Genomic DNA, 20,939 nt, shown 5'->3' on the forward strand with positions numbered 1-20,939 from the left:
CAAAAGCAACCAAACTTGAGCCAAATCTCAATATGAGAGCTTGCATGTAATGGTGGTATTCAAGGTCAAAGGTCATTTGAGGTCAACTTGTAAATAGGCTGAAAAGGATGATTATTACTTGTGTTTACATTGTCCGACGTACGCCCGGGAGTAGCCGGGACTTGGCCGGGAGTAGCGGTAGGCGTTGCCAGGAGTAGTGGCAGTGTGAACGATGGTCAGCGTAAGTTCCGCCAGGCGCGTACATCGACGATTTACTCCTGACAAAAGTCAGGAGTAGCAAGCTGGGTGTACACTCCGCCAGGTGTAAGTTGCAATGTAAACACTGCTACTCCTGACACCCGGTGTAAGTTTCACCTTTTGTTGGTCGGAACTAAGACATTACATATTGCGTGGTTGAAAAAGGTCACAGAAACACTGGAAGTGGTAGTCGATGTTTACACCGACCAGAAGTGAATGCTTGGTGGATCGGCGTAGTGCTAGGAGTAGGCTAGGTGTGGACACGCTGTAGGAGTAGCGAAAATATTTGTGGAATTTTTATCATTGTTAGCGTAACTTTACGCCGGGAACTCATTGAATTAGTGGACATGCTTGTAAGTCCTTGTCAACTTCCAGTACATGTATAGGCCTTATAGGGATCAGCAGGAGTAACATATTTCCTTTTTCGTAGCAGAATTGGGACTAGGATCATATGCATAGGCTCTTAAAACCTGTGACTAAAACTGTTGAACATTGCTTTAATTGCCAAGTAATAGGAATAGATCTTTTATTTTATTACACAGGAGTGTAAAATTTAATTCTTCATTATTCTTTGTTAATTTGTATTTTTTGATTTTACAGCTAGAAGAACCTTAATGTAGAAGGAAAGTATATAGAGAGCTTTTTTCCGAAATGGCAGTATATCACAAGTAACAAGTTACAGACTTCGAGGTTTCCAGAGGTAAGAAATTGAAAAGCAAGCCAGTATTGCAGTGGGGGCAATCTCTCCCCGGGAAATCTCTGTGCTCCCTGATACTAATGTAGATTCCATATCATGTTGGAGCGATGGGAAAAGGTTAAAGGTCATTGGACCTCGACCATTGTCCCAAATAGTGGACGATTGGTCATTAAGACTATTGGTCATTAAGATTTATATTATCAATTTCTGATTCGCGTCTCAAAGAAACTTGCCATGAAAGAAAAAGGAGTTATGTTGTTCGTACAATCAACTATAATTTTTGTTGACATAATTATAGGCCTAAATCATGTACTTCACCATGTTAAAAACTTCACCATGTTATTTGAATTTTATATTGATTTGGGCAATGATACCAAGGCAGACAGAAAGTCAGATGGAGGGATGAGATAGCAAGTTTCATAGGGATCAGGTGGATGGCAAAAGCAAATGACAGGAAACTTTGGTGCCAACTTGGGGAGGCTTTCGCCCTGCAGTGGGCTGAATACGGCTGATGATGATGATGAAATCAAAATTGTGCTTAGCTTATTATTTTACTATAGGACTATTTTTACTTCACTACTATATGTGCGTGTTTATAGTGAGCCAGATTATCCGGTATTTAGCGTATATTAACATAAATCAATTGTTAGGCCCAAAAAAAATAACTGTTTGTTTGTCCTCCACAGCTTTGAAAGAGGACGTGCGGGCGGGCGGATTTTAAAAAAAAACCATTTTGTGTATTTAATATGCAGTTATAATAATTTGTGTTCATGACATAGTCTTTTAATGATTTCATATCCAATGTATTTTGAAGTCAATAAAAATAATAGACTATGACATGAACACAAGCTATAACTTTGCATATTGAAGACACAAAATGTTTTTGGGGGCTTTTTTTTACTTTCAACCATGAAAGATCTTAGTATTTAGCTCTAGCTAGGTCCAGAGATAGGGCCTACTCCAAATCTGAAGTTGAATTTTACTTATTTTTATAAAAAAAAATTTATAAAAAAAATTGGTCAGGCCTTGATCTGAGGAGCGGGCAGTGGAGGACAAACAAACAACCTATTTTTTTTGGCCTTATTGCAGTATAATAAGTCCACTACAATTTTAACATTATTGAGCCCCTCCATTCCACGGGCACCACCTGCACAAAAGTGATGTTCGCTCCAACTAGATATTGAACATATTATAGACCGTATTTACACTATTTTTGCCCCCCCCCCTCAATGCCCCATCATTTGTTTCAACCGAAACATTTGAACCAGAAGTCCAAATATAGTTAGTCATTTTGGTGTGATTTTTAAGCTTACCTATTTTTTCTTGAATTACTGTTGTGAAAAAGACCTAATAAATGCCCCCTCTTTGAAAATGCAACATCACCATTTAGTAAATACTGTACTGGCTACAGCTTACAGACCCAGTACAGACCAAACACACTAGAAACCCACAAAGACAAGAAAGTGCTCATATTTGGCGAGGCTAGGCGAGAAAAGGTAAAAGACAAGGTAGCATACAAGAATTTGTCTTTAAAAAAGTTCACGGATCAAGTGTATAGTACATACTATGTACTTTGATCTAACATTTAATATTCACATCTAACCTACTCTGCACTTATTCGACAATAAATAAGTGATATGAGGCTTAATAATGATACCTGCGTCTTGACTCTGGAAAACAATATTTTTAAAAAGCTCATTTTGCATTTAGTTTTTAAGCCACCTCGGGACACACCGACACCGCCTGGCTAATAATTATTTGGTGCAGCAGAGACATTAAAATGAATACACGGGATCGATACACGTGAATTGCTATGCACGATTTTGATATCAGACGAAAATCTTCGGATACCGGGTTAGAAAATGATGAATATCTCCCGTAAATGAATTTTTCTCAAGAAACCAGATGTGGTCTCATACACTTGAAAATATGTGTTGAACAGATATGATGGTCGCTAGAATGCGCTTTGAAAATTGGCCGTGCGCTTTGAACTCAAAATCGGACCAAAACTCTAATTTTATATTGCGTTGGTCCTGTATGGACTACAACGTGTAGTACAGCTGCACTCACTACTAGGCAGTATAAAAGTCGATGACCATTGACCTCAATGGGGTATACAAGCTTATTCATGCACAACCAAGATCGATTACCCGGCTATTGTGAGTAGCCTAAGTCATGTCCCTCAACTAATTATTCGTCTCAAAGAGCTTCAAAGGTCTGAACCAAATGGCCAATCGTGGCTGTGGATTCAACCTACCATGGCGATTTCTGCCATGAAGATATAGGGTCGATGACACTGTGCGGGAGCCACCTACAGGATCTCATTTTGCATTTAGGTTTTTATTGCGCTGCAAAGTAGCAAAACTTTCTTTATATATGGCCCAATCCGTGCGCTGGAAAAGGCTATCCTCTTACAACCTATCAACAGGTCTGATTTCTGTAATGAGGTGTCACCAGGTTTGCAAGAGATAATAATACCAAATATAAAGACCATGAAATTCACCACATCACAACCAAGCTCACATTGGGACCCAATAAAAATTCCTTTAAAAAAGGAATGGGCACCCAATTTGGGTGCCCATTCCTTTTTTAAAGGAATTTTTATTAACTCATTGCTAGCTTTTGTTAGGGTCAGGGTGTCAGGGATATTTGTCTTTGTCAATATTATACAGGTTTATACACATGGGTTATTACAAGCGTTAATAAACATTCAATTAACTATAGATAATAGACTTAGTTTTGTGCAATGTAGTTATATTGAACTTTATCTGAAGTAAATAACATGCTACACAGTTTTCTATACAGAATGATGAGGCCTTTTGTGATGAGGCCTGACCTCGACCTGCTAGTTTTGATTTAAAACCAAATCAGTTATGTGTATTGTCAGCATGTGATGGCTATAAGCCAATTACAAACATGTTTCTAAAAAAGGCTAAACAATTCCTACACTGGATAGACTCTTGGCTAGGTTAAGTGCTAATAGTAAGTTGTCATGTTGGGCAAGATTAGATAAAGGCATACAAACTAGGGTATGAGATATTGGAAATATTTCCTAGCCTCTTAAGCACATGGTTGGTGGGCTATATAGATATTCAAGACACAGGGTATGTAAGGGACAAACTGTGCATATGAGATGTGGGTGCAAGTGGCATCATTTCACTACCTTGAAAAAAGGCGAGGAATGGCTCAGATTAAGTCTTGCTCAGATCCTGGACAAGTTTGGCAAGGAAAGGCAAGGTACATCCAGCACATCCATACCCTTGTCTGGAATATAAGATTCCACACCACCAAATCACACCATGAAGGTAAATGGCTGGTAAAAAAAAATCAGTGTTTTTATTGTAAGAACCACACCGGGATTGATTTCAAAAGAATTAAGGCTCACGTGCCTATCTTTGTGATAGCTGTACTTTGTGGATGGTTTTCTCAATATCTAAGCATAAAAAGATTACATTTGTTACAATTATGAAATTTGAGGCACGTTTTTTGTTCTCGAGATCTTCACCAGATGACGTCACTACATATAATCAGTGTGCTGTAAGATTGACAGGATGTACATAGTTTTCAACATGTCACTGTGAAAAAACAAGCTTGCAGCTGCTCCTTACCTACCCAATATTTGTTGGTTATATGGAAGAACATATCATAAACATTAGGTAACATGGTGTTTTGAATGAAGCAGGGAGGTTTAACAATGAGAAAACGATCAATTCCTCCATATCTTTTAATACATACATGAATAGGAACTCTATTTGGCCGTGTGTACCCTGTATTTGACATGTATGACAGACACTCTAAAAACACTGGCAATGTGCTATATTAAGATCACTGAGCAAGATAAAATACAAATTGTCATGATTGTGGAATAGTGGAACACCTGATTTTTTGGCATATTTGTCATGTTTACACATGTCCCAACTTGCACCTAAATGGAATCAGCCAAATTTGTTGTGTTTGTAATTGTAGGTCATCAGAGCAAAGTTCGACATAATTTATTTTATTTATTACACTTTATCACTGGCACAGAATTACAAGAAATATATAATATTGCACATAAGTTACATCAAAAATTACACAATATTATGAAAGGAACATTTGTTTTAAAAGTCAGTGAATGGCTGGAGCGAACAGGTGCCAGGCACCTCTAAGACCGCCCCCACCAAAACCAAAAAAGAAGGGAAGGGAAAAATAAATTAGAGGGGAAAATGCAGGTAAGTTACATTTGCCTGCAATTTGGACAATTACAAAATGAGGTCCAAGTGCAAACAGAAGTTGCATCAAAGGTGCGAGCAAATTTGGACTGGTAAAACTCCAAAACTTGGTGCTTAAATGAAGCAACAGAATTATTCAAGAATAATAATTCAAGAATTATGACATTATGTCCTCCTATATAACTGCATGTTAAACGGCCATAATAACCAGCAGGGTTTATTTCACTTTACCTTGTTATTTCAGCTCAAATGGACAGAAACCTTTCCCGATAATTATTATTAGCATTATTTTAGCATTTTAAGTGCATAATAACAAATTTAAAATTTGAAGGAAATCGTACATTAAGGCTTTAAGCTTACCTGAAAAAGTCTTCTTACCATGCTAAAGTACATGTAATTATTAATCAGCTAGTCAAGACCATTCCTCTTGTACAAGATATTAATTAAGGCCTATAAGCCTAAACTGAAAAATTGGGGTTTTGTGGAGTAGGCTAGGTGCTAGTTACTGACTCGGAGACATGACTGAGTTTGGTTTAATGCAGTTGCAGTAATCTGTCTGCTTTCAATTTTATTTTTGTTCAGATATGACCATGTATGTGACCATCTGCCATCAAGAAACCTGCCACAAACAAGAAAAGCCATTAAAAGGGGATGCTGTGTTTCATGGGTAAGTCCAACTCACTGAACTATTGCTTTGCCTACTTAACAATAGGTATGGTTATATTAATGTTTGTTTCAACTTGTTCTGTGACTCAATTAAAAATATCTGAAAGGTTGAGAAACAAAAATTAGGCCCTGCCTGATTATCATAATTATCTTAATGTTGCTATCTTCAGTAGATAGCACATGGTTAGCAATACACATGCTGCATTAATTCTAGTCGGCAACTCGGCATCAATACTTAAACTTGAATAATTTCACTTTTAATGGTCGAGATATGTTGAGAAAGGCTACAGATCATGTATGACCCTTTATCATTCAGTAGACATGAATAACAACATTTCATTGGTTAATAGCCAAATAATATAATTTCGTATTGTTCAGCGTTCATAAATTACCGTACAATATATAGCCGTATTATTCAGCTCTTAATCAGTACCGGTAATTAACGGGCCTGCATACTCGCATTGTATTGTGCTGATCGCGTATGCGGTAGAGACGGCAATTACGTGCATATTCGCATCGCGTGCTAAGTGTGCGTCACACGTTGGCACTAAGCGCACTGTATTACATGGCCTGGCGGTAGTTGCATGACAGAAAACTGTAAAGCATGCATTGAAGAGTTTGGAGTAGGCCTATAACTTGATCACTTTATGATTGTGGTATTATTTAATTATTATTTTTATTTATAGGTTTTCCCGTCCAATTTCAAACTTTGGTCGTTCAGTTTAATATAAGTGTCATTCCTTTTCGCTTAAATTGAATGAACGCTTACATTCTCGATTTCAATTTAGCAAATGTGCAATCTATTTCGCTTAATACGCATTCAAAATTCTAAATAGTGCACCCAATTTCGTGATATTGTGCAGCAAATTTCGAATTGTGCAGCCAAATTCACGTGGCCTTGAATTCAGAGCCTATTTGGAAATACAAATTCATATATGCGGAAACAAAATGGAAACATCTTCAAACGAATTCGCAAAGTGCAGAATCAAATCCAGAAGTTCTTAAATTTTTACAATGGTTCAAATATAAAAATGCTATTTATATTACACATTAGATACATGTATCGTCAACATTGTTCAAACAAGCACGCTGCTATATTAAATGTGAAGGAAAACATTTTAAGTCATGTTTAAAATTGCCGTATGCATAGGCCTATAGTAAAAAAGAAAATGAATTATAACTAATTATAATATTTTTCATGGTTTAGTTCAGAAACCATAAAGTGATGTATATGTCCCATAGTTCAATCAAGCTCAGTCTGGTTAATCATTACTGTGGTTAATCATATAAATTATAAAAATATAATGAAACTCTTCCTTTAAGTTAATGCTACTTCTTCTTACGATAGGTCTTTTTTAAATCTTCGTATTTTTAATTGTATAATATATATGTATAGTATAAGAATAAAAACTGAATGAACACAGTCAAAACAACATCCAGAAATTAAATAGCTTAGCATATTTTGCAGTCGACTTATAAACATATCCTTTACATTACAACCTGTTTAATTAGACCCATTTCGTGTCCATTTCATTGTGTGAAAATCTGAACTATATATAGGCCTATAGTATAACATTTTATAAATTTTTATTCGGGAGTGGGGAACCGACCATGATTGGGGGCACCGGTCTGATTAGGGGCACAAGCCGTTTTTCGCCATTTTTCTGTGGGATTTTCGATTTTCAGATCGATTGGGGAACGTGTTCTATGACGCTACGCCACTGGATTAACTGACATGTTAAAGTGTTAATATTGCTAACACCCTAACGTGTTAAACGACGCTTTAAATATATTTTAATGTGTTCGTGTGTTTAAAACAATATTAACATGTTACATTCATATTCGTACATTTGCAAGCATTAATGTGTTTATAAATGAACACTGTACCTAAAGTAAACTTCTCATTACAAGCATTACCCATTAAAACATTTGTGTGTTTATTCTGTGTTACATAGGGCTACTCACTTTTTTTTCTGCTGCAACGTGAGACGTAGGGCCTATAGGCCTATGTCAGTATACTTGAAAATGCACATAATTTCAAATTGAATTCCTTTTCGCTAATTAGATTGTCACTGCATGAAATTGAAAATAGGATTACCAACGCTTTATAATCCCCGTGCATCTTTGGCGTAATTGTTTGCCTATTTCTTTAAATTAGACGTCTAATGGTGAAATTGAAACATTCGAGAACGAAATTGAACTCACAATAATGAATTGTTCTGATCATACATTAATTTAATTGAACTAAAATGAAATGGATTACAAAAAAAAAAAAAAAGAAATCGGGATTCGCTATGCGATCATTCAATCTTGCGCGAAAACGAATGACACTTTTATTAAAAACTGAACGACCAAAGTTTGAAATTGGACGGAAAACCTATATTTATTTATTTATTTATTTATTTATTTATTTATTTATTTATTTATTTATTTATTTATTTATTTATTTATTTATTTAATGTACATTTAAAATAGACTTGGTGATTTATTAAAGCATTATTTACAATATTGTTTCATGCAAGCCAGCCGAAGCCGACCTACACTCGTCAGAATATGCTTATATTCTGACGAGTGTATCGTGATAAGCATATTCTGACGAGTGTAGGTCGGCTTCGGCTGGCTTGCATGAAACAATATTGTGAATAATGCTTTAATAAATCACCAAGTCTATTTTAAATGTATTCCAGCTCCCTTCTTGGTTGAGCACTTTACTGTGGATGATTTACCTTACTTGGATTTATTTATTTAATGTATTTATTTAATGTATTTATGTATTTATTTGTGTTTATTTGTGTTAAGGCCAGAGTAATGGAAGACACATTCGCTCACGCCAATTTGAGATTTCTTGATATTTATCAACACTAAGATGTATTCTTTCACTTGAAACTGATCAAATACAACTTGCTAATATTTACTCGTATTTTTGCTTGATTTGTTTCACTCTTTTCAACTCTAAAAAGTCACATGGCTCAAGACAGCTTAGTAAATTGGCGGAAATAATGAGTCAGAAATGCGCGAATGCGAAATATTTTGATTACGCACGATTCGCTTAGCGTGACGTGATGCTAACTCTGCGCGCGTATGTCCAACGCAGTCTAGGCGCATTCGGTTTGTTGTTCACGCCAGCAAATGTGGTGTAAACAAAACAAAAATTTGCAGTCAAAATGCCACTTAGATTTTTTAAATTATTTTGAATTTTGGCGCACTGAAAGCAGACATTATAGATTTATTGGTGCAAATAGATGCATATTTAGACCATGCACCAGATACAGCTTTTACAAGCGTGAAAGTCTTACCGTTTTAAAATATAAGGACGTTTTGTGCATAATTTTGACATTTTTTTACTAAAACGTCAATTTCTCAGAGTTCACTTTTGACAATATTGCACGATTTTTGGGACAAGATAACTTTCGAAAATATGCAAGCAAAAGGTAAACTTTTTGCACTATCGTTTAGAGTAAATCAAAGCCTAGGGAAGGTTTAATCATTTTTTCAAAATATTTGTTTTAAACAAAAATATACACCATTCTGTGCAATTTTAGCTTAATAGAGTGACAAAATTGCTTTCTTCACATGTTTTTTTCAATATTTGAAAAAGAGACAAATTTCAAAAAAAAAAAACCTTCCCTAAGTTCATGTCTCTTCTTTATGAAAAGCTAACTGAATTTTTTTTACTCCGAACGGATTTTTTTCTAAGTTGTCACAAAAAAATTGGGGTAAAAAAGTGAATTTTTGTGATTTTTTTCAAAAACTTGAGATTTTTGAACAAATCTGACGTCACCATGGGATTCCTTGACTCATTTCCTTTCCAAAAATGTATAGTTTTATATACTTTTGACATACAATTCAGAAATAATGATGCTCGAAAAGGTCCATGTTCTCTCCCATTACACTGCCCTTAAATGTATACTGAATGATAAATTTGTTACCCCCTGTCTGTTCAAATGCAATACGAAAAATATCACTGGTTTTGAGGTCGTATCACACGAGACCGCATTCGTATTGCATGAACAAACAGGGGATAACTAATATTATCATTCAGTAGACATGAATAACGACATTTCATTGGTTAATAGCCAAATAATATAATTTCGTATTGTTCAGCGTTCATAAATTACCGCATAATATATAGCCGTTTATTCAGCTCTTAATCAGTACAGCCGTATTATTCAGCTCTTAATCAGTACCGGCCTGCATACTCGCGTTGTATTGTACACTGTGCTGATCGCGTATGCGGTAGAGACGGCAATTACGTGCTACCTCGCGTCGCGTGCGTCGCGCATTGGCAATGGCGCGCTGTATTACATGGCTTACGGCAGTTGCATAACATAAATAAAGCATACATGGAAGAGTGTGGAGTAGGCCAATATCTTGATCATTTTATGATTATATTGTGGTATTATTTAATCGTTATTTATTTGTTTGTTTGTTTGTTTGTTTGTTTCGTTATTTGTTTGTTTGTTTGTTTGTTTGTTTATTTATTTATTTATTTATGTTAAATTCATGTCTACTGAATGATAAATTCGTTACCCCCTGTCTGTTCATATGAAATAAAAAAAATGTCACTGGTTTTGAGGTCGTATCACACCCGCAGGCCGAGTCAAAACCAGTGATATTTTTCGTATTGCATTTGAACAGACAGGGGATAACTAATAGTATGTGACATGTATGACAGACACTCTAGAAACACTGTGTGGGATGCACTATATTTACATGTACATGTAGATCACTGAGCAAGATCAAATACAAATTGTGGAATAGTATATAACCAGATTTGTCTGTTTTGGTGTAAGTTTTTTGCTAATTTGCATTACATGGGGGTGGGGGGGGGCTAGATATGAGGATTTGGAAATATGCTCAAAAATGGCTTCAGATTGAATTTTTGAAAGTTAAAGATTTCCTTCAAATTTAAAATTTGAAGGAAATCGTACATTAAGGCTTTAAGCTTACCTGAAAAAGTATTCTTACCATGCTCAAGTACATGTAATTATTTATCAGCTAGTCTAGACCATTCTTCTTGCACAAGATATTAATTAAGGCCTGTAAGCCTAACCTGAAAAATTGGGGTTTTGTCAAGTAGCCTGGCCAGGTGCTAGTTACTGACTCTGAGACATGACCGAGTTTGGTTTAATTAATGCAGCTGCAGTAATCTGTCTGATTTCAATTTTGTTTTTGTTCAGATATGACCATGTGTGTGACCATCTGGCATCATGATGAAGTTACAGAAAAAATCCCTTTGACTATTTACAAGAAAACCGCCGCAAACAAGAAAAGCCTTTAAAAAGGGATGCTGTGTTTCATGGGTAAGTCCAACTCACTGAACTATCACTTTGCCTACTTGACAATAGGTATGGCTATATTAATCTTTGTTTCAACTTTAACATGTGTTCTGTGACTCAATTAAAAACATCTGAAAGGCTGAGAAGCAACAAATTAGGCCCTGCCTGATTATCATATCTTAATGTTACTATCTTCAGTAGATAGCACATGGTTAGCAATACACATGCTGCATTAATTTGAGTCGGCATCAATACTTAAAGCCATATTATAACATTTGCTGAGGAAGACTCCCTCACTGAATTTTTAAAATTCCTTTTTTACACGATTAAATTGTACTTTATTAAACCAATATACCCTGCAAAAATCAAGACTCTGTAGTGCTGTAGTTTTGTCAAAATCCGAGATTTTTAATAAAACGCCAGAACCGGCGCTTTATTATTACGATGGAATTATTATTCGAACGCATACACAATGTTCATAACACACAGTACGTACACGGCGTGCGGGACGGTGATATACACAACAAAGGGTCGTACCACAACACGACCAAAGGAGTGGTACGTATAGGCGACATGTGCGCTGGTAGTAAATTCCAATTTTCTTTGCTTTGCCATAGTTGTTCGGCTCAAAAATAAAAGGGGATATATCTGACGGTAAAAGCTAACATTTTATGGCAAAGAAATGCTAATCTATTTTGTTTGAAAATGTTATAATATGGCTTTAAACTTGAATAATTTCACTTTTAATGGTCAAGATATGTTGAGAAAGGCTGCAGATCATGTAAAATGGGGTTTTAAGAAAAAATTTTAACCCTGCAGATTCCACACCACCAAATCACACCACCAAGGTAAATGGCTGGTAAAAAAAAATCAGTGTTTTTATTGTAAGAACCATTGGTGCTTATATTGTAAAGTTAGTTATATTGTAGAAGATATCATAAACATTAGGTAAAATGGTGTTTTGAATGAACCAGGAGGGTTAACAATGAGAAAACGATCAATTCCTCCATACCTTTTAACACATAAATGAATAGGAAATCTATTTGGTGGTGTGCACCCATAAGTAGCACCCAATTAACACCTTTGTTATCATGTTGACTCAATTGGTCATCAGTCAAGATTAATAGGTAAATTTTCATGGGAAAATTGGACACGTGACCAATGCGTATCAATGTAAGTGTAACCTTGAGCCTGATCTCTGACCAGGGTTGTCACTACACTGGTCGGTGCCGGTCGGTAGTAACCAGCACTCAGGCAGACCACCCGGCACTCAAGGGAATATGAGGACTTGCCAACCGGCACTAAAGTAGAGAAATTGTACTCTTTACCCTAAAAAACAGCTGGAAAGTGACGCATGAGAGTATTTTGGACAAATATCATGGAAATTTAGCCGGCACTAAATTCAGTCTAGTGACAACCCTGTCTCTGACCCCTGGCTGTGACCTCGCTATTCAAGTCTTAGTTATTTTGAATTGAAAAATTAGTTTTGGCCGCAGTTTCGATAGAAATTCGAGCATTGCAAAATTATTGATTTCTTCACAATATCATCAAAACGTAATTTCAAAAATATTTACCTACGGAAAAAATATTTATCTACGAAAACTCTTGTTATAATATTATAAACTTCCGACAAGTAACTTATTTTGCATCCAAGGAGAAGTTAAATTCTTCCTATTCAAATACATTGGAAGACCACCGCTGTGCTCGGGGTCACATTCCATAATGCTAATATGTCTGCGCCCATGGGTATCACGTGTCCAGAAAATTTTCCGTGAATATTTTCCTATTAATCTTGACTGGTCATTAACAATTTTAATTTTTATTACAGTAATTCCTGCCAGACAGCCCAGGAAGGTTATGACCAATTGAGTCAACATGATAACAATGTTAATTGGGTGCTTTACTTATATTCCAGACAAAATGTGCTGGAATTTAGTACCTCACCATTTCTTGCCAAACTTGCCCAGGATGCCATTCCTCACCTTTTTTTAAAATATAAAGAATATGTGACCCGTCACATCAATAGTTACTGATTGCTACATGTACCTAGTACCTGTCCCTATTTAGTATGGGGCTTGTTTGAAACAAGTTTGTTGATGTTCAAATGCCAAATTGACTGCTCAGTGCCAGAAGTGGGTAAGTGCAATAGCTGCCATGTGAAGTATGAGTACAATGTACTGTGTGTAAACTGCCAAAATGTTCACAGGGCAGCTATTGCGCTTACCTACTTCTGGCACTGAGCAGTCAAAATACTGATGCCCTTGCACATTATTTTTTTTCCATCACAGTGCACTCCACCTTCGGGGTTGTATCGTATAGGAAAAAAATAAACATCATTTACATTGAAATTTGTCATTTGAACTACAATAAAAATCATATCTAGTCATTAATCTCAAATCAAGAACTTAATTTTGTTAATTAAATGCAAGTTTAAACAAACAACATTACTTAAACTCTTAACGAGAGTAACAAGAGTAAAAACCTATATTATGTATTGTGTTATGTGATAGACTTGAACTGAAAGCCTGATGATTCCAAGAAAGATGGGCTAACCACTGAGCTGTTATTTTATTAATTTTAATTTCCATAAATCTTCATTTTATCACAGGTGATCATATTCGCCATACCAAAATCACAATGCGTCGAACACAAGAGGTGCAGCTGTTTGTCTCAAAAGAGGAGAATTCCATAGAGGTGATGGGCGCTTGATGACATCCACTTGCTAGCCTACCTTATACCGGAAGAAAGGAAGCGTTCCTTAAGAATATTCATATAGGGCTGCTTGGTAGTTCGGTTTTAATAGTCTCATGGAATTGAGACTAAAATAGTCTATAGAGAACAGAACTATAATCACTGCAAGCTCCTGTAAACTCATCTCCTCAAAATTATCCCACTAAAAGTAGCACTTAGATAGTCTGCATGCTGTCTACTGAAGCTAATGCTAAGTATGTTTCATATGCTATCAAGATAGTCTGTATGCTATCTACTGAAGCTATGCCAAGTAGTTCATTCCACACATGCTGTCAACTGAAGATCATAGCAATATTGTAATTTGTTATTAATATGTGATGCAATCAAGCAAAATCAGTTGGAACTTGGAAATATTAAATTTTCTGTTTCTTATAGGATAGTAAAAACATTTACAAATCTGGATTTTGCAGAAAACAGCATTGAAATTGAACAACCAATTCCAAAGATATGAGCAACTAAAGAGTTTCCAAAGCAACCAGAAACAAAAGGAAATATTTACTTTGTGTGGCTATATCTCAAAATCGATATTTCCGAGTTCCGACTGATTTTGCTTGATCGCATCACATATGTTATTATTTTAACAGATTCTATCTACTTAATTGTTTTGTATTACACAGGTGCTACTGAATATAGTCCATTTTGTTTAGAGGTTAATGACTGTGCATCATTCATCTTGAGGGTATTGTAAAATAATTTTATTTAAAACATTGTGCTTTGGAATCAAGGAATATCAGGAGCAGTGCAAAGCACAATGTTTAGATATTTTACAATACCCTCAAAATACCTGATGCAAAGTCATTAACCACATTCATAACTGCCACTTTTCACTTTGCATCATATTTTCTTCTTTCAAATTTGAAAACAAAATAAAGTTTTAACTTTATCACAAAGTTGTCACAAAGTAGCGTCTCATCAAAAATATGTAGCATCAAAACCATAGCACCTATGAAAAACAACCTTATTGGTGCAAAGTGGGGGCAATGGCTCATCTAAAATTGTAAACTTTGATAAGGTTGCACCAAGTTGATGTATCGTTATGATACACAAAATTTTCATTAGAGATGAGGACTGTACAAGAATACTGCTTGGACTGCTTAAGGCCCCTACTACTGTATATAGATACCATTTTTCCTTCCAGAAAATGTATAATTTTTGATATTATTAGTTCATGACACATGGCCTTATAGTAAACATTTCACTTGAATGAACATATCACCCATCTTATTTCAAAATACAATGCAAACGCACAACCTTGCATACTTAATGAAAAACACTAGCTAATCACGAGTGAGTTGGATTCTCTTCCCTGTTAGACACATGCAATAATTAATCACACAGTATGCGTGGACAATCATCGCACTGTTGGCAGCTTCGTTCATTCAAATGAAATTTTTACTCTAAGATAAGATGTTTTGTATTTAAGGTTGGTCTGAACCCTGGAATTATGGAAACTTTCGGGCCTCATAACTTCTAAATTGTTGGTCTAAAGTATATAAAAGTATACATATTTAGAATGGCAAAGACTTGATAATTTCATCTGTGAGGTCAAATTTGGGCCAAAATGCCATTTTTGGCCCAAAATCCCAAAAATAATGGTTTTTGGCCCACTTCTTTTTTGTGCATCCTAACAAAAAAATTCTTGGGCCAACATTTTTTTTTTATTAATTTTTAAAAACTAGATCAAAATATCTTCATTTTTTTTAATTTTGACCAATTTCACCAAAAATATTTGAAATTTGGGCCAAAATCTGGCTTTTTTATGATTTTTCTTTGAAAAATCAGCATTTTTTTGACCATTTTTGGTGCAAATTTCTCAAAGTTGGCCCATGGTTCAGCTATGGTGTGGTAACCGCTCTAGTTACTCCATATTTTTGCCTTTTATTTTGAAAGAAAATGTATAATTTTTGCTATTATTAGTTCACGACACATGGCCTTTTAAACACAGTGCTTTCTACTGAAGATACACTTCCGGTTTTGTGGTGCAGTAGCTAGAGCATTGGACTCATGATCGTAAGGTTGTGGGTTCGAACCCCATTCTACATGTTATACAAGGATGCATCTGCTAAAGATATCACTTATCATACAAAACAATATAATTATCTACTGAAGATAACATTTTGATTGTTTTGTATTACACAGATGCCATATACTGAAGATAGCACATATATGGTCATTTTCACAGTAAAGGGTGTAACTTTTGATTTTTAGGGTCAAAATTTCAAACCACTTAAATATGTTTCTGTTTACTGTAATCATGCATAGAAGCAACTTAAATTCCAGTAAAATAATGTTTCAAGGCTTAAACCTTTTGATTTCTGATAAAAAATTTGACATTTCCATAACATTTTGGTTAAAAACTAAAAAAAAATGTATTTTACATAATCTCAGAAAATTATGACATGAAAGCTGGAATACATGTGAAATCCCATTCCAAAGTAAGTCAACAGATATAAGTTAAATTTTATACCATGTTTTGCTATGTTTGTAATTGCAATTTTGAAAATTTTAACATCAAGGGTCATTTGCAATGGAAATTATCCAACCTTAAACATATTTTTTAAGTTTTAATTGGGTTCCTAAGATAATTTGAATGTCTAACTTCATGTACAAATACTACTTGTTGAAAGGAACCTCCCAGCCAAGTTTCACAGAAATTGGAGTTCTTTTTTAGAATTGGCAATTCAAGCGATTTGTGTTTCGGAGGCTTCAGTTAACAACACAGGTGATCATAAAAGTAAAATATTTGGCTAACTACTACAAGTTGACATGAAAAATAGGTAAAAAATATCACAATTACCAATTTTCATGCTTTGCTTCTAAATATTGAATTTCAGTTGTGACAAAAATTAAATTATCACAGCAAGTCATTTTTTTTTGTTTCGGAGGCTTCATGTTAACAATGGTTAAACATTGCAGAAGTAGTTTTTTTGAAAACAACACTGTTGGGATCATCTAAGCTGTTATTTTCTTGCGTGTATTGAATCAATGATTCTATGCGGCAGATATTGTAGATTTATAACATGGTCATTTTTTCACCCATTTGTTAAGTATGGTGTTATTTGCATGTGAAGCCTCCGAAACGGGCTTTCTTGGGTATCAGTATATTTTTCAAACATTAACCATAATATCAATTTTTTTTTTTAATTTATGACATTCTGCACATACCATGTAACAATTACAATGCAGATATCAATATGGAACACACCAATTTAGATATGCATAGATGATAATTAACCTTATTGTTGTTTCGGAGGCTTCATTTGTTTCGGAGGCTTCAATTGTTAACGGAAAGTTTGTATTGGGTCCCATTTTCAAACGGTGATATATATCTCCACGATTTAAAAACAAGTGACTTGAGGATCTACTTTGCTACATTTTGATAAATAGATTGGATGAGCTCTTTTATTTATATTTGCCCAAGCTTGCTGAACAGTTTGTTTCGGAGGCTTCAAAAAAGTTAACGGAAAATTGGCTCTTTGAAGTCAAGATTTTATAAAAATTTTAAAAGCTTGCAAATCGACTAATTTTTGTTACCCATTTCAAGTTAAGATATCAACTGTTATGAATCAAGAAGTGAAGAAATAACCAAGAATTATGAACCAAAGCTATACCCACAAAGTTTGTTAACAATTGTTGACGGAAAATGAAGCCTCCGAAACGACAAATCTCAAAGCCCGGTTCTCAAAAATACAGGGCTGTTCACAATTAAATCTAATGTGGCAGTGTTTACTGAACATATGACCGTACTTTCAGGATAAGAAAAATTATCCATGAACTAACTGAAGAAAACACAGGGTTTTACAAAAATGTTACTGTTTTTTATAGTTTTTCAAAATGGCAATATTAGGTACATTTAAGCCTGCTAAAACTGAACGCAGTAACTCCCGAAAATGATTATGCTACCCAAGGTAGCTGCTAACTAGATGACTTATGTGGCCAAAAATCATGGAATTCTGTGGCTTTATTAGAACACAACGGATCAAAATGTTAAAAATCTAAAGTTGCACCCTTTACCGTGAAAATGACCATATACGAGGGGGTATCCAAAAGTTTTTGACATCACACAGAAGCGAAAGTGCTATACCGATGAAATTTTGCCAGTGTAATCACTGGTCCTTATGTACATTATGGTCCAAAAATGGTCTCATAAGTATGTTTACTTTCTTCACAGGTGGCGCTAGATGGGAAGTAGGCGCATAACCTTTTCGTGATAAGATCCTCCACTTTCTTGAGTTTTTTTTTCACTGTGGCGCATCATCCGTAAGTGATGGACGTCCACTTCTTGGCTCATCTGCATGTGGCCAGTTTGGAAATTCCTTTTTCAAAAAGCAATAGTGCCATATGATGGGCAATCATCACCGTGAGATTGCTTTAATTTCATCATAGATTTTCTGAGCATTGTAGGCCTAAATGCAGGAACTTAATCATGAAATTTTCACCATATTACAGGTTATCGCCTTGCCCATCTAGTGCCCATGTAAAAAAAGTAAACATACTTATGAGACCATTTTGGACCATAATGTACATAAGGACCAGTGATTACACTGGCAAAATTTCATCGGTATAGCACTTTCGCTTCTGTGTGATGTCAAAAACTTTTGGATACCCCCTCGTATATATATATATATAGATTGTTTTGTATTAAACAGGTATTATCTACTGAAGATAGCACAGGTGCTAGCTATATAAATAGATTCATCAAGGTTATTGGTAGACAATATGAAAGGTTTCTTTTGAACAAAACCAAAACTTTCACTTGCCATTGACGGTTTCACCTATCATGGTCAGTGACAGCACAATGAATTTTATTGGGGGGAGGCAAAGTGAATTTCAGGGGTGGGCAAAGTGAATTTCAGTAAGAGGGGTGGGCAAAATTAACAAATTTTGTGCAAAATAGCTGCAAAAAGTGGAAATGTTCTAATTTTGGTGAAATGCCGTCCTGCCCCCTGTAGTTCCGCCACTGATCATGATCGATGGGCATCATCAAAATGATGATTGGTGATTCCTCCAGTTGGATGTATCCTGACTGAAGGTGGTGTCTTATAGGCAGGAGTGGATCATGCACATGACTTATGAAGTGGGTCCCTTGTCTTTGTTCATGACATTGGGTCCTTGTCTTCTGATCAAAATTGATTCTTGACGGTTTCACCTATCATGGTCAGTGACAGCACAATTAATTTTATTGGGGGAGTGAATTTCAGGGGTGGGCAAAATCAACAAATTTTGTGCAAAATAGCTGCAAAAAGTGGAAATGTTCTAATTTTGGATGTATCCTGACTGAAGATGGTGTCTTATTAGGCAGGAGTGGATCATTCACATGACTTATAAAAGTGGATCCCCTTGTCTTTGTTCATGACATTGGGAATTTTGACCTTTTACCTTTATTTTTAACTCTGTGTGCCATCAAAATCCAAAAAAGTTTTTGCTGGAAAATGAAACTTACCATGGAGGTCTGTAATTACAAACTTGTTTGGACTTGGGATCTCGATGGCGTGGCCCATTATGATGCTTTGAGGTTTGCCTGAGGGCGCTTTTCATCAAAACATTGGATTTGCTGTTTTTATGTACCATCAAGAACTTTTTTTCTTGTTTTTTGTGATGTAACCATTTGGTACTTCAAAAAAAAAAAAATGCAAAACGCAGGTTGGGATGATGATGTTATGCCCTCCAAAGTTTGCCATTTGTAAACTAGGATCACAGAGGCCGAAATTTCAAGATTTTTTAAAGCTGAATGAAGGCACTGTGCATGCTCATATTGTACATGTGAGTTGTTGGTGTTAATATGTACCAATATAATTTTTTAGAAAAAATTTAATTATTTTTTGTATCGCAGTTGGGTACATAATAAGGAAGACTGGCTCTTAAATTACAAATCGTGTGCAAAAGGTTACTATTTTCAATGAGCTATGACTTTGCTAAAGAGTGCTTACAAATTAATAGTAGCACATAGTTTGATTTGTATTTCAAATATGCTATCTACTAAAGCAGGCTTTGAGTTTTAAGGAGTGCGAGTGTGATCTTACTCCACAACACTCCTTAAATGATCATAAGGAGTGTGATTTATCACACTCCTTAATCTTTAAGCTTAACACTCATGATTCACAAAATAGCACACCTCACAAGATTGAGGTGTGCTATTTATCACACACCTCAATTAATTTTTTAAAACTAAAAGCCTGCTAAAGGTAACACTTGGATCGTTTTGCATGCCATAATGGTGCTGTCTACTAAAGATAACACTTTGATTGTTTTGTATACATGTGCTATCTTCAGTAGATACAAGGGTATTATGTGCTTGGGTGTTAAGCCCTTGAGACCAAGGTAGTGGATGGCACTGCGGATTGGCTGAATTTCCCCCCGTTTTTACCTTCAATTTTCATGATTTTTTTTTCAATTCTCAGAAACCGCTAACTGTCAATGGCCCATGGTTCAGCTATGGTGTGGTAACCGCTCTAGTTACTCCATATTTTTGCCTTTTATTTTGAAAGAAAATGTATAATTTTTGCTATTATTAGTTCACGACACATGGCCTTTTTTTTAAACATTTCACTTGAAATGAACATATCCCCGATCAGATTTTAAAATCATAACTTAGATTGTCGTTTTGTATTACATGCATGCTATCTACTGAAGATAGCACGTAGTTTGTTTTGTATTTTACCATGCTATCTACTGAAGATTAGTTTTTCCTTCATTTTTGACCATTGTTGTCAATCTTTGCCCCCCTTAAAAGATGGCTCCCCCTTGCCCCCCTATTTGCATACCCTCTGAAAAAGTGCTTGCTACGCCACTGCTGGTTTGTCACTAGCACTTAATATTAGCATCTAAATTGTTTTGTGTGAAACCCATGCAATCTACTACTGAAGATATCACTTACATTGTTTTATATTACACATGTACCAGGTAGATTTTGTATTACACACATGCTTACTACTGAAGATACACGCACCAGGTAGATTTTGTATTACACACATGCTTACTACTGAAGATAGAACATACAGGTAGATTTTGTATTACACACATGCTTACTACTGAAGATCATAACTTAGATTGTTGCTTTGTATTACATGCATGATATCTACTGAAGACAGGTTTGAC

The 20,939-nt window shown here is 35.4% G+C and overlaps 1 long non-coding RNA gene across 3 annotated transcripts in view; it reads left to right on the forward strand.

The window, feature by feature from the left end:
- The window catches only part of LOC140158837 (uncharacterized), a 17,693-nt gene extending 3,936 nt beyond the window's left edge, over positions 1–13,757 (forward strand). For 2 of the 3 annotated variants that reach the window (XR_011859828.1, XR_011859829.1), the window contains exons 2-5: positions 838–937; positions 5,728–5,812; positions 10,992–11,114; positions 13,699–13,757. This is a non-coding gene — a long non-coding RNA (uncharacterized lncRNA). Of the gene's footprint in view, positions 1–837; positions 938–4,537; positions 4,591–5,727; positions 5,813–10,991; positions 11,115–13,698 lie in introns of those variants that run through there. The other variant, XR_011859830.1, reaches the window with a different exon arrangement.
- The last annotated feature ends 7,182 nt before the right edge of the window (positions 13,758–20,939 follow it).

This window comes from Amphiura filiformis, chromosome 1 (genome assembly GCF_039555335.1).
Source record: "Amphiura filiformis chromosome 1, Afil_fr2py, whole genome shotgun sequence".
NCBI lineage: Eukaryota > Metazoa > Echinodermata > Ophiuroidea > Amphilepidida > Amphiuridae > Amphiura > Amphiura filiformis.